Raw genomic sequence first — 14,232 nt, 5'->3', positions numbered from 1 at the left:
GACCTTGACATTCATTGGTAGTAAATGCATGCACTTTTACTTTTTGCCAAGAGCTATATTGCACTAGTTGTTGTTGCCCCAAGTCTAATGAGGGTGGGTGGTAGATTGTTTGTTATTGTTTGGCGCCTTGTTATTTTCTTTTGTGACACGACTCACTCTCTATCGCTCTCTCACTTTCGTGGTTATTCTCTTGCATTCTTATTGATTTGTTTTTATTTTTATATCATCTGTCTACGTTTCCATGCCAAGGTCATATTTGTTTTGTTTTGTTTTTGGCCATCCAGTCAGCCCTCATCTTTCCTATATGCATTCAAAAGCTTTTTGCCTATGAAAAGCTCAGACAACGTGCGTTGTTATTGCTTCTTCTCTTTGGGGGGAAAATATGTGCTAATTATGATGCTACCTTTTTAGTGTGAAAGTTAGCGGAAGATTATATCTCGATATATGCATTTTGCACAGTGGTTTTTGAGCTTGAAGATAATTTTATATGCATACATACGTGTTCCCTGGCATAACACAGAGCTTTTTATTAGAATTTTTCTTTTTATTTGCGATGTAAAATGTTGCTTTTATGTAGGAGGAGCCACCGTGGTGCAATGGTTAGCATGCCCGCCTTGCATACACAAGGTCGTGGGTTCGATTCCTGCTACGACCGAACACCAAAAAGTTTTTCAGCGGTGGATTATCCCACCTCAGTAATGCTGGTGACATTTCTGAGGGTTTCAAAGCTTCTCTAAGTGGTTTCACTGGAATGTAGAACGCCGTTCGGACTCGGCTATAAAAAGGAGGTCCCTTGTCATTGAGCTTAACATGGAATTGGGCAGCACTCAGTGATAAGAGAGAAGTTCACCACTGTGGTATCACAATGGACTGAATAGTCTAAGTGAGCCTGATACATCGGGCTGCCACATAACCTAACCTAACCTAACCTAACCTGTTGCTTTTATGTAGAAGTATATGCATGGGCCCTAGGCTTTCGAATTTCAACCATGCTTTATAGTTAGAGGGTGTAGTACACGGAAAAAATATCAACAAATATTTTCTATAATAATTTCATTGAAACTGAAATTTAATCGATTTAAAACAATGAAAATTGTTATTTTTACAATTAAAATTGACAACTAAAATTTTAATTACATAAAAAGATATTCCAGTCAAAAACATAATTCAAAATTTTATTTGTAAATAGCTAGTTTGTGTATATATGCCATTATATTAATTGTATAATTAGATTTGGATTGGTGAATTTACTGTAAAAGTACAAGACCATTATTACAGGGTGGCTGATTTGTAATACAATAATATTAAGCACTATTGCTTTGTTTTTTGTGCAAGTGACCTCCTTTTATAGCCATGTCCAAACGACATTCTACATTTCGGTGAAACCACTTAGAGAAGCTTTGAATCATTCAGAAATATCACCAGCACTACCACTTATGACCACGGTTGCCACTCGATCCAAAAATAATCTACCAAGATTTGAAGAAAGTTTTACAAAAAAAAAAAAAAAAATACCAAATAAAAAAATCTTATTTAGTAGTTTTTGATTTCTTAGAAAATGTTGTCAACATTTTATTCCTAGAGAAAATTTTGTCAACATTTTATTCCTAGAGAAAATTTTGTCAAAATTGTATTTCTATAGAAAATTTTGTCAAAATTTTATTTCTATAAAAAATTTTGCCAAAATTTTATTTCTATATAAAATTTGGTCAAAATTTCATTTCTATAAAAAATTTTGCCAAAATTTTATTTCTATAGAAAATTTTGCCAAAATTTTATTCATAGAGAAAATTTTGTCAACATTTTATTTTTAGGGAAAATTTTGTCAAAATTTTATCATATTGTCTAAATTTTATTTCTATAGAAAGTTTTGTCTAAATTTAATTTCTATAGAAAATTTTGTCAACATTTTATTTCTATAGAAAATTTTGTCAAAATTTTATTTCTATAGAAAATTTGGTCAAAATTTTATTTCTATAGAAAATTTTGCCAAAATTTTATTTCTATAGAAAATTTGGCCAAAATTTTATTTCTATAAAAAAATTTAGCAAAATTTCATTCATAAATAAAATTTTGTCAAAATTTTATTCTTAGAGAAAATTTTGTCAAAATATTATCCTATTGTCTAAATTTTATTTCTATAGAAAAATGTTGTCAACATTTTATTTCTATAGAAAATTTTGTCAAAATTTGGTCAAAATTTTATTTCTATAGAAAATTTTGGCCAAAATTTTATTTCTATAAAAAAATTTAGCAAAATTTTATTCATAGAGACAATTTTGTCAAAATGTTATTCTTAGAGAAAATTTTGTCAAAATTTTATCGTATTGTTTAAATTTTATTTCTATGGAAAATTTGGTCAAAATTTTATTTCTATAGAAAATTTTGCCAAAATTTTATTTCTATAAAAAAAATTTAGCAAAATTTTATTCATAGAGACAATTTGGTCAAAATTTTATTCTTAGAGAAAATTTTGTCAAAATTTTATTCTATTGTCTAAATTTTATTTCTATAGAAAATTTTGTCAAAATTTTATTTCTATAGAAAATTTTATCAAAATTTTATTTCTATAAAAAATTTTGTCAAAATTTTATTTCTATAGAAAATTTTGACAAAATTTTTGTTCTATAGAAAATTTTGTCAAAATATTATTTCTATAGAAAATTTGGCCAACATTTTATTTCTATAAAAAAATTTAGCAAAATTTCATTCATAAAGAAAATTTTGGCAAAATTTTATCCTATTGTCTAAATTTTATTTCTATAGAAAATTTGGTCAAAATTTTATTTCTATTGAAAATTTTGCCAAAATTTTATTTCTATAGGAAATTTGGCCAAAATTTTATTTCTATAAAAAAATTTAGCAAAATTTCATTCATAAAGAAAATTTTGTCAAAATTTTATTCTTAGAGAAAATTTTGTCAAAGTTTTATCCTATTGTCTAAATTTTATTTCTATAGAAAAATGTTGTCAAAATTTTATTTCTATAGAAAATTTTGCCAAAATTTTATTTCTATAGAAAATTTGGTCAACATTTTATTTCTATAGAAAATTTTGCCAAAATTTTATTTCTATAAAAAATTTAGCAAAATTTTATTCATAGAGACAATTTTGTCAAAATTTTATTCTTAGAGAAAATTTTGTCAAAATTTTATTCTATTGTCTAAATTTTATTTCTATAGAAAATTTTGTCAAAATTTTATTTCTATAGAACATTTTATCAAAATTTTATTTCTATAAAAAATTTTGTCAAAATTTTATTTCTATAGAAAATTTTGACAAAATTTTTGTTCTATAGAAAATTTTGTCAAAATATTATTTCTATAGAAAATTTGGCCAACATTTTATTTCTATAAAAAAATTTAGCAAAATTTCATTCATAAAGAAAATTTTGGCAAAATTTTATTCTTAGAGAAAATGTTGTCAAAATTTTATTATATTGTCTAAATTTTATTTCTCTAGAAAAATGTTGTCAAAATTTTATTTCTATAGAAAATTTTGCCAAAATTTTATTTCTATAGAAAATTTTGCCAAAATTTTATTTCTATAGAAAATTTGGCCAACATTTTATTTCTATAAACAAATTTAGCAAAATTTTATTTATAGAGAAAGTTTTATCAAAATTTTATTCTTAGAGAAAATTTTGTCAAAATTTTATCCTATTGTCTAGATTTTATTCTATAGAAAATTTTGTCAAAAATTTATCAAAATTTTATTTCTAGATAAAATTATGTCAAATTTAAATTTTTTTACTAAAAATCTACCAAAATTTACCAAAACATCAAGAAATCTACCAATCTACCAAACAGTAAAAAATCTACAATTTTTGGTAGAATTCTACCAACTGTGGCAACCGTGCTTATGACACGAATTAGGGCCCTCAAACAGACGACAAAGCCATCACACGATACACGAAAGTGCCTCTGTGGTATTTTGGTACATTCCCGGGGTAGCACCGTCTTGAGATTACCGACTCTTTAGTATTGTTTAATACCGACCTTACTCACTAAAATGTCCCAGGCACAAAAATCCGGAGATTTTGGTGGACATTGTGAGGTAGTAATAAAACGAAAATCTTCCGTTTTAAGTCATTATTCGTTGAGGCGTGGTGAGTGCGACGGTGATGAGTCCTTTTGGAATATCCATGGTCTGTGACCGAAATGTTTGTCTGCATAGGGCTTCAATACTATCTTTAGGACATTTTTCCAATAATATTCAGCATTTATTTTGCTTTTGTAAGCATGTAAAGAATAAGATGAATTGTCTCTGGAAAAAATCTGTCAGCTGTCAGATGAGGTGTTTACATATGATAGCAAACTGAAGTGGGTTGCAATGCATATCAGCCACCCAGGACGTGAAAAATCGACTTTTTAAAATCTTCGGTCCCATTTGTAATTGGAAACTGGAATTGGGTCCCAATGCACCAAAAAAATTGCATCACAAAAGGAAATAATGAAAAATTGGCTCAACATGACAAAAAAGGTGGCACAAAAATGAAAAAAATAATTCACTTAGTAGGACTACCCCAAAGACAGGTGCTCAAGAACCAGTCTGGAACAATTTTTTAGGAAACTGATCATCCGAGTATTTTAGTAAATGTGTAGATCCCATAATATTTTAATACCAAAGTAGAGTATAGAACTCAACAAATTTAAGAAGTGCGACAAACTGTAGCACGGGTACCAGGGTCCACACACAAAAAAAAATTTCTGGTTCAATCACGAAATTAATTGATCCAGTTAATTTTTTAATTGAAATGTCTTCAATCACAGAAATTATAGTATCAATTAAAAAATTAATTGAAGGTCAATTAAAAAATTAATTGATCCAATTAAAAAATTAATTGATACTATCAATTTTTGTGATTGATTTTTGTTTCAATTAAAAAATTGGTTGAATCAGTTAAATTTTTAATTGAATATTTTTATACCCTCCATCATAGGATGGGGGTATATTAACTTTGTCATTCCGTTTGTAACACATCGAAATATTGCTCTAAGACCCCACAAAGTATATATATTCTGGGTCGTGGTGAAATTCTGAGTCGATCTAAGCATGTCCGTCCGTCCGTCCGTCTGTTGAAATCACGCTAACTTCCGAACGAAACAAGCTATCGACTTGAAACTTGGCACAAGTATATGTTATCGATGTAGGTCGGATGGTATTGAAAATGGGCCTTATCGGTCCACTTTTACGTATAGCCCCCATATAAAGGGACCCTCAGATTTGGCTTGTGGAGCCTCTAACAGAAGTATATTTCATCCGATCCGGCTCAAATTTGGTACATGGTGTTGGTATATGGTCTCTAACAACCACGCAAAATTGGTTCACATCGGTCCATAAATATATATAGCCCCCATATAAACCGATCCCCAGATTTGGCTTGCGGAGCCTCAAAGAGAAGAAAATTTCATCCGATCCGGCTGAAATTTGGTATATGGTCTCTAACAACCATGCAAAAATTGGTCCATATCGGTCCTTAATTATATATAGCCCCCATATAAACCGATCCCCAGATTTGGTTTGTGGAGCCTCTAAGAGAAGCATATTTCATCCGATCCGACTGAAATTTGGTACATGGTGTTGGTATATGGTCTCTAACAATCGTGCAAAAATTGGTCCACATCGGTCCATAATTATATATAGCCCCCATATAAACCGATCTCCAGATTTGGCTTGCGGAGCCTCAAAGAGAAGCAAATTGCATCCGATCCGGCTGAAATTTGGTACATGATGTTGGTATATGGTCTCTAACAACCATGCAAAAATTGGTCCACATCGGTCCATAATTATATATAGACGCCATATAAACCGATCTCCAGATTTGGCTTGCGAAGCCTCAAAGAGAAGCAAATTGCGTCCGATCCGGCTGAAATTTGGTACATGGTATTGGTATATGGTCTCTAACAACCGTGCAAAAATTGGTCCACATCGGTCCATAATTATATATAGCGCCCATATAAAACGTTCTCCAGATTTGACCTCCGGAGCCTCTTGGAGGAGCAAAATTCATCCGATCCGGTTCAAATTAGGAACGTGGTGTTAGCATATGGTCGCTAAGAATCATACCAAAATTGGTCCAATCACACAAAAATTGGTCCATATCGATGCATAATCAGGGTTGCCACTAGAGCCAAAAATAATCTACCAAATTTTTATTTCTATAGAAAATTTTATTTCTAGAGAAAATTTTGTTAAAATTTTATTCCGTTCATAATAAAATTTTCATCATTGTCAAGATTTTATTTCTATAGAAAATTTTGTCAAAATTGTATTTCTATAGAAAATTTTGTTCAAATTTTATTCGGTTCATAATCATGGTTGCCACTCGAGCCAAAAATAATCTACCAAGATTTTATTTCTATAGAAAATTTTGTCAAAAGTTTATTTCTACAGAAAATTTTGTTAAAATTTTATTTTTGTAGAAATTTTTGTCAAAATTTTCTTTCTATAGAAAATTTTCTCAAAATTTTTATTTCTATAGAAAATTTTGTGAAAATTTTATTTCTATAGAAAATTTTGTTAAAATTTTATTTCTGTAGAAAATTTTGTCAAAATTTTATGTCAACTTTGTCAAACTGAAATATATATGTTGAAAATTTGAAATGTTGAAAATTTGAAAGCCTATAGAATTTATACAACTAGTATGAAGCAACAGTTGAAATCCAATCCCAAGTCATTTTATAAATTTATAAATTCTAAAAGGAGGACGAGTACACTACCAAATTCACTTAAAAACGATACCTCTCTTGCTGAGAATGATGTAGATATTAGTAACATGTTTGCAGATTTTTTTGCATCAACTTATTCCGATGTGAAGTATGATTGCGAGTCTGAATATCCATTTAATATTATTGAATTTCCTACTGTAACTGTATCTAAATTTTCGATTGAGAGTGTCTATCAAAATTTGAGATCTATAAAAAATTCGTATATACCTGGCCCTGACGGGGTACCACCAAACATATTGAAACACTGTGCTGATTCTCTTAAAGTACCTCTAACAAAAAAATTTTTAATATTTCAATATCATCGGGTTACGTCCCACAATGTTGGAAGGAATCATATGTTACTCCATTATTTAAGTCGGGAAATAGATTTAAAGTGTCTAACTACAGAGGTATTGCGAAGCTAAGTGCTATTCCTAAGTTGCTAGAAAAGATGGTAGCTGAATTATTTCGAGTTTTATTATTTCGAGTTTTATTTTGAGTCGTATTAGTCTAACTGTACCTCTTAGACCAACAAGGAACTTCCGTTTATTAAGTATAACTTACTTCCAAAGAGAGTTTGCAAATAATGATTCTCTTCGCCACCTATGTGATGATTTTAATAAGTATTATCATATTATTAATCTTTCTGAAGATAGAAATATGCTAAAACGTAAAATGATTCTTTATTTGAATGAATGAATGATAATTTATAATATATTTCCCATTTTTTTTTATTGTTGTATATATGTTATGTAGTATTATTATTAGTCTGTAAGGATATTGTATCTATAGACTTAAATAAAAAAAAAAAAAAAATATACGTATTGGATCGATCTTTTTTGATTTGATATATACCACGTATGGACTTACATACAATTTAGAAGATGGTGTTAGGAGGTTTTAAGATACCTTGCCATCGGCAAGCGTTACCGCAACTTAAGTAATTCGATTGTGGATGGCAGTGTTTAGAAAAAGTTTCTACGCAATCCATGATGGAGGGTACATAAGCTTCGGCCTGGCCGAACTTACGGCCGTATATACTTTTTTAAAACTCAATTACAATTTTAATTGGAAAAATTTTCGTGAAATTTTTTTCTGTGCAGTGAGAGGTTCCTTAATGGCAATTTGCACCAATTTCCCATAGGCTTATGTTAGGTTAGGTTATGTGGCAGCCCGATGTATCAGGCTCACTTAGACTATTCAGTCCATTGTGATACCACAGTGGTGAACTTATCTCTTATCACTGAGTGCTGCCCGATTCCATGTTAAGCTGAATGACAAGGGACCTCCTTTTTATAGCCGAGTCCGAACGGCGTTCCACATTCGAGTGAAACCACTTAGAGAAGCTTTGAAACCCTCAGAAATGTCACCAGCGTTACCAGCATTACAACCACGGGCTTTACGAACAAATTCTTTCTCCCACTTCGAATTTGTAGAAGGATTATGATCTTCTAAAGCCTTTGGAATTCATCTATTGTACAAAAATATTTTTCACAAACGTATACACCCAGAGAAGAAATATTATCACATCAAAAACATGTTTCAAGAGCAAAATGTTATTTTTTGACGGGGAACTTATGTATATGATTTCGGCAAGCATGCATATGTTTGGCGAAAAAACAATATTTTTACGACAAAAATGTTCCCCCGGTCCAAAAATAATATTTTACTCTTGAAACCAGTTTGATGTGATCATGTTCCTTCTCTGCGTATATAGAGAATCACGTATCATTGTCTGAGGAATAGTGGGCACTCTTCTTTGGAGACGCCTTCCCTAAATTTTGATGTCATTTGCAATAATGAATAATGGACCCCACCAGGACGTTTTCTTCTTCGATATTATTTTAATTTCTTTTCGATCTCTCTGATTGGGTTTATAGACAATAGAAGGCAAAGTTGTCATATCATATATTAAGAAGAATTGTTATTAGGAAGGATTTCATTTACCATTCCGTGATGAAGGCTATATGAGCTTCGATCCAGACAAATTCAGCGCATTTTAAACTGTTTCTAGATTGTTTGCGAATAAAATAATATAAATTTGCATTTTCGTTCTTATTTTTTATTAAATATAAAATTTATAAATTTAAGCCATATACCTATTACAATATTTTCTAGTAAATTCTATTCTGAAACACCCTGTGTATTGCACCCATGATCTTCCTCGTAATCAATAATGTCTGCGGTGATGATAGCGTGGAGGTGGAATTGTAGTTGTCGTAGTTGTCACACGATGAAGATGGTGATATCGTGGAGGAGGCACTGGTCTCGATGGATAATTTAGAAGTATGGGTTGTACTACCATTGGAGTATTGCCAAGAACAGTCATCGCAGCTTTACTTAGGCCAATAAAGAATAGTGACATTGCACAGCAGACGAAATTTGAGAAATTCATTTCGTTTCTTTTCTATAACCCACGATAAGTATTTGATATTAAATGTGAGACTATCAAAAAGTTCATCTACTTTTATACCTATCGGATGTATTATTAGATGTGTACATTTCTTGAGAAAAATTAAGATACAATTGAATTTATTTGTGATGCCATTTAAGATAGTAGGTGCTAAAATTATATTTTTATGGTAGCTTTTGGAAATGTTCAATAGAAAAACGGAAGGTATTTGCTAATTGTTGGATCAAATATACACAAGTAAATACGTAGTAAATAGGGAATGCCCCATGAAAGGCTATACATGAATTATTACGTTTTGATGTTTGAGGCACTTGGATGAGTCAACTACAGTATAAGTGTAATAATAAAACCTTACCTCAACCAATCAGAAAGGTGTCTTTAACACATTGTCTATGTTATAAGAATTCAGCAGTTTAGAACGATTGATGTAAAAACGGATCACATCCACTGGTCTCTAAGGCTTCTACTCAGGCGTCTATTAAATATCTCTTGAAGTTGTCTATAAGGGGTTCATTTCAGCCGTCTATAAAGACTCCCCATCGTCTGCAATAATCCATCTCAGCCCTATTTCTATATATTTCTTCCCAGTCGTCTATAAGTCTGCAACTCAATCGAATAAAAACAAGTAACTACGGCCGTAAGTTCGGCCAGGCCGAATCTTATGTACCCTCCACCACGGATTGCGTAGAAACTTCTACGAAAGACTGGCATCCACAATCGAATTACTTGGGTTGTGGTATCTTAAAACTTCTTAACATCGTTTTCTAAATTGTGAGTTAGTCCATACGTGGTATATATTAGACAAAACCTTGATATGGACCAATTTTTTGTGATTGGGGATCGATTTATCTGAGAGCTATATATAACTATAGACCGATATGGACTTAGTTAGGCATGGTTGTTAACGGCCATATACTAGCACAATGTACCAAATTTCAACTGACTCGGATGAAATTTGCTCCTCCAAGTGGCTCCAAAACCAAATATCGGGATCGGTTTATATGGGGCCTATATATGATTATGGACTGATATGGACCACTTTTGGCATGGTTGTTAAATATCATGTAATACCACCACGTACCAAATTTCAACCAAATCGGATGAATTTTGCTTCTCCAAAAGGCACCGGAGGTCAAAACTGGGGATCGGTTTATATGGGGGCTATATATAATTATGGACTGATATGAACCAATTCTTGCATGGTTGTTGGATACCATATACTAACATCACGTACAAAATTTCAACCAAATCCGATGAATTTTGCTCTTCCAAGGGGCTCCGGAGGTCAAATCTGGGGATCGGTTTATATGGGGGCTATATATAATTATGGACCGATTTCAACCAATTTGTGCATGGGTGTTTGATGGCATATATTAACACCACGTACCAAATTTCAATTTAATCAGATGAATTTTGGTCTTCCAAGAGGCTCCGGAGGACAAATCTGGTGATCGGTTTGTATGGAGGCTATATATAATTATGGACCGATGTGGACCAATTTTTGCATAGTTGTTAGAGACCATATACTAACACCATGTACCAAATTTCAGCCGGATCGGATGAAATTTACTTCTCTTAGAGGCTCCGCAAGCGAAATCGGGGGATCGGTTTATATGGGGGTTATATATAATTATTGACCGATGTGAACCAATTTTTGCATGGTTGTTAGAGACCATATACTAACACAATGTACGAAATTTCAGCCGGATCGGATGAAATTTACTTCTCTTAGAGGCTCCGCAAGCGAAATCGGGGGATCGGTTTATATGGGGGCTATATATATAATTATGGACCGATGTGGACCAATTTTTGCATGGTTGTTAGAGACCATATACTAACGCCATGTAGCAAATTTCAGCCGGATCGGATGAAATTTGCTTCTCTTAGAGGATCTGCAGGCCAAATTTGGGGGTCCGTTTATATGGGGGCTATACGTAAAAGTTGACCGATATGGCCCATTTGCAATACCGTCCGACCTACATCAATAGCAACTACTTGTGCCAAGTTTCAAGTCGATAGCTTGCTTCGTTCGGAAGTTAGCGTGATTTCAACAGACGGACGGACGGACATGCTCAGATCGACTCAGAATTTCACCACGACCCAGAATATATATACTTTATGGGGTCTTAGAGCAATATTTCGATGTGTTACAAACGGAATGACAAAGTTAATATACCCCCATCCTATGGTGGAGGGTATAAAAACTCTATCCCAATTGCCTGTAAAAACTCCTTCCCAATCGTTTCTCACTCTTCTATAAAGACTCGATCTCAATAGGGTAAAAACACCATTCCATTTCGTCTCCTTCCAGTTGTCTACAAAAATCCATCTTAGTCGCCTCCATCTCGACTGCTTCCTAATCGTCTGTAGAGACTCCTTTCGAGTCATCTATATACCTTCCCGTCGGCTATAACAATCCATTATACTATATCTATAGGATATATTCCTACACAGTTGTCTATAAAGACTCCATCTTAGTTGTATATAAAGACTCCTTACCAGTCATTCTATAACAATCCTGTTGGTTATAACAATCCATCTCAGATGGGTATAGAGATTCCTTCCCAGTCATTTTTAAAGACTCAAAGACTTAGTCCTCTTCGAGGTTTCCTTTTAGTCGTGTATAGGACTACATCTCAATCGCCTAGAAAGACGCCTTCCTAGTCGTGTATAAAGACTCCATCCCAGTTATCTATGAAGACACTCAGTCATTCAAAAAGGGTCCATCTCAATCGCCTAGAAAGACGCCTTCCTAGTCGTGTATAAAGACTCCATCCCAGTTATCTATGAAGACACTCAGTCATTCAAAAAGGGTCCATCTCAGTCGTCTATTGACATTCCTTCCCAGTGGTCTATAAAAATACTTTTTCAATGTTGTCTATGAAGTCTACTTTCAAGTAATCTACAAAGACACCTTTTAAACCCAGATCGCCCGTTGCAGACGTCTGGATATAAGTCTGACGACTGGATATAAGTCTGAAGAAGATAGGACCAATCTTCTTCAGACTTATATCCAGTCGTCCAAAGACAATGAGAGGAGTATTCTATATACGGATATTTCCAATTGTCTACAGAGAAGCGTTTCCATTTCAATGTTGTCCACAGACTCATTCCAAGTCGCTTAGATTTTCCTCCCCAGTAGTTTACAGACTTTTTGTCAGGTTCCTTTAGTATGTTTCTGAGTCACCTTCTGACTCCTTCTCAGTTCCCTACAGACTGCAGCCTTTTATCTATAGTCTCTTTCCTTGTTATCTACATATCCATTCGTCTACAGACCTTTTAAACCCAGATCGCCCTTGCAGACGTCTATTGGTCCTATCTTCCTCAGATTACTATCCAGTCGTCCAAAGACAATGAGAGTAGTATTCTATATACGGATATTTACAATTGTCTACAGAGAAGCCTGACTTCTTAAATGCTTCTGACTTCTTCACTGACTTCTTAAATGCCGTCCACAGACTCATTCCAAGATTTTCTTTCCCAGTAGCTTACAGACTTTAGCTGCCTTCAGTATGCTTCTGAGTCACCTTCTGACTCGTTCTCAGTTCCCTACAGACTCCATACTTTTTATCTATAGTCTCTTTCCTTGTTATCTACATACCCATTCGTCTACAGACCTTTCTCAGTTATCACTCGCTATAAACTTCATTCGCCTACCGATTCCTTTCCTGTTACCTCATTATCAGCCATCTAAGACTGTTTCTCCCCCGCCTACGAATTTTTCGCAGTTGTCTACATACTCCCATACATTCGTCTGCAGACTCTTTCCAAGTCATCTTCTGACTCCCTCCCATTTGCGTATAGATTACTTGCTTTTACTTACAGCCTTCTTCCCAGTCGCCGACAAAGTCAATGCCTGTCATGTACAGCTTACTTGCCAGTAGTCTGCAGACTCTTTCTCAGTCGTCTATGGGTTCCCTTTCTGTCATATACACACATTTTCTTCCTCATCTACGAATTTTCCCCGTCCAACTCAGTAGCCTGCAGGATTATTTCCAGTCACATTTGCCTACAGACTCAGTTCTCGATCGCTATATACTTCGATCGTCTACCGACTCCTTGCCTGTCACCTAAGTATTCCTTTTTGTTCGTATACAGACAGTTTCTCGTTCGTCTATGAATTATTTCCTAGTTATGTGCAGACTTCCTCTCAGTCACCTACACGCTCCTTGCCTGTCATCTAAAGTATATTTCCCCCCGTTGCCTATACACTCATTATAAGTCGCTTAGAAATTCCTTTCCAGTAGCTTACACTATATTTCCCAGTCGCCTTCAGACTGCTTCCCAGTGGTCTATCGATTCCTTGCTTTAACTACACAGCCTACTTCCCAGTCGTCTTTAAACTCCATGCATTTATTTACAGACTCCTTTCTTATTATCTACGTCCCTATTCGTCTACAGACTCTTTCTCAGTTATCACTCGCTATAAACTCCAAACGCCTACCGATTTATTTCCTGTTACCAGTCTTTCTCAGTCATCTAAGACTGCTTCTTACTCGCCTGCATTCATCTGCAGACTCCTTCCCAATCGCGTACAGATTTCTTTCCTGTCATCTATAGCATATTTGCCAGTCGTATACAGACTTTTTGTCAGTTATCTATGCACTCCCTCTCCGACGTATACAGACAGTTTCTTCCTCATCTAAGAATTTTTCCCCGTCATTACCAGTAGCCTGCAGGATCCTTTCCTATCACATTCGTCTACAGACCCAGTTCTCACTCGCTATATACTTCAATCGTTTACGGATTCCTTGCCTGTCATCAAGGAATTCCTTTTTCTTCGTTTACCGACAGTTTCTCGTTCGTCTATGAATTATTTCCTAGTTATGTGCAGACTTCCTCCCAGTCACCTACACGCTCCTTGCCTGTCATCTAAAGTACATTTCCCCCCGTTGCCTATACACTTACTATAAGTCGCTTAGAAATTCCTTTCCAGTCGCTTACACTATATTTCCCAGTCGCCTTCAGACCGCTTCCCAGTTGTCTATCGACTCCTTTCTTTTATTACGCAGCTTTCTTCCCAGTCGTCTTTAAGCTCCATGCATTTATTTACAGCCTCCTTTTTTGTTATCTGCATCCATATTCGTCTACAGGCTCTTTCTCAGTTATC

The sequence above is a fragment of the Haematobia irritans genome, chromosome 5 (assembly GCF_050003625.1).
Source record: "Haematobia irritans isolate KBUSLIRL chromosome 5, ASM5000362v1, whole genome shotgun sequence".
NCBI classification, from domain to species: domain Eukaryota; kingdom Metazoa; phylum Arthropoda; class Insecta; order Diptera; family Muscidae; genus Haematobia; species Haematobia irritans.
Note: the sequence above shows the minus strand (reverse complement) of the source record.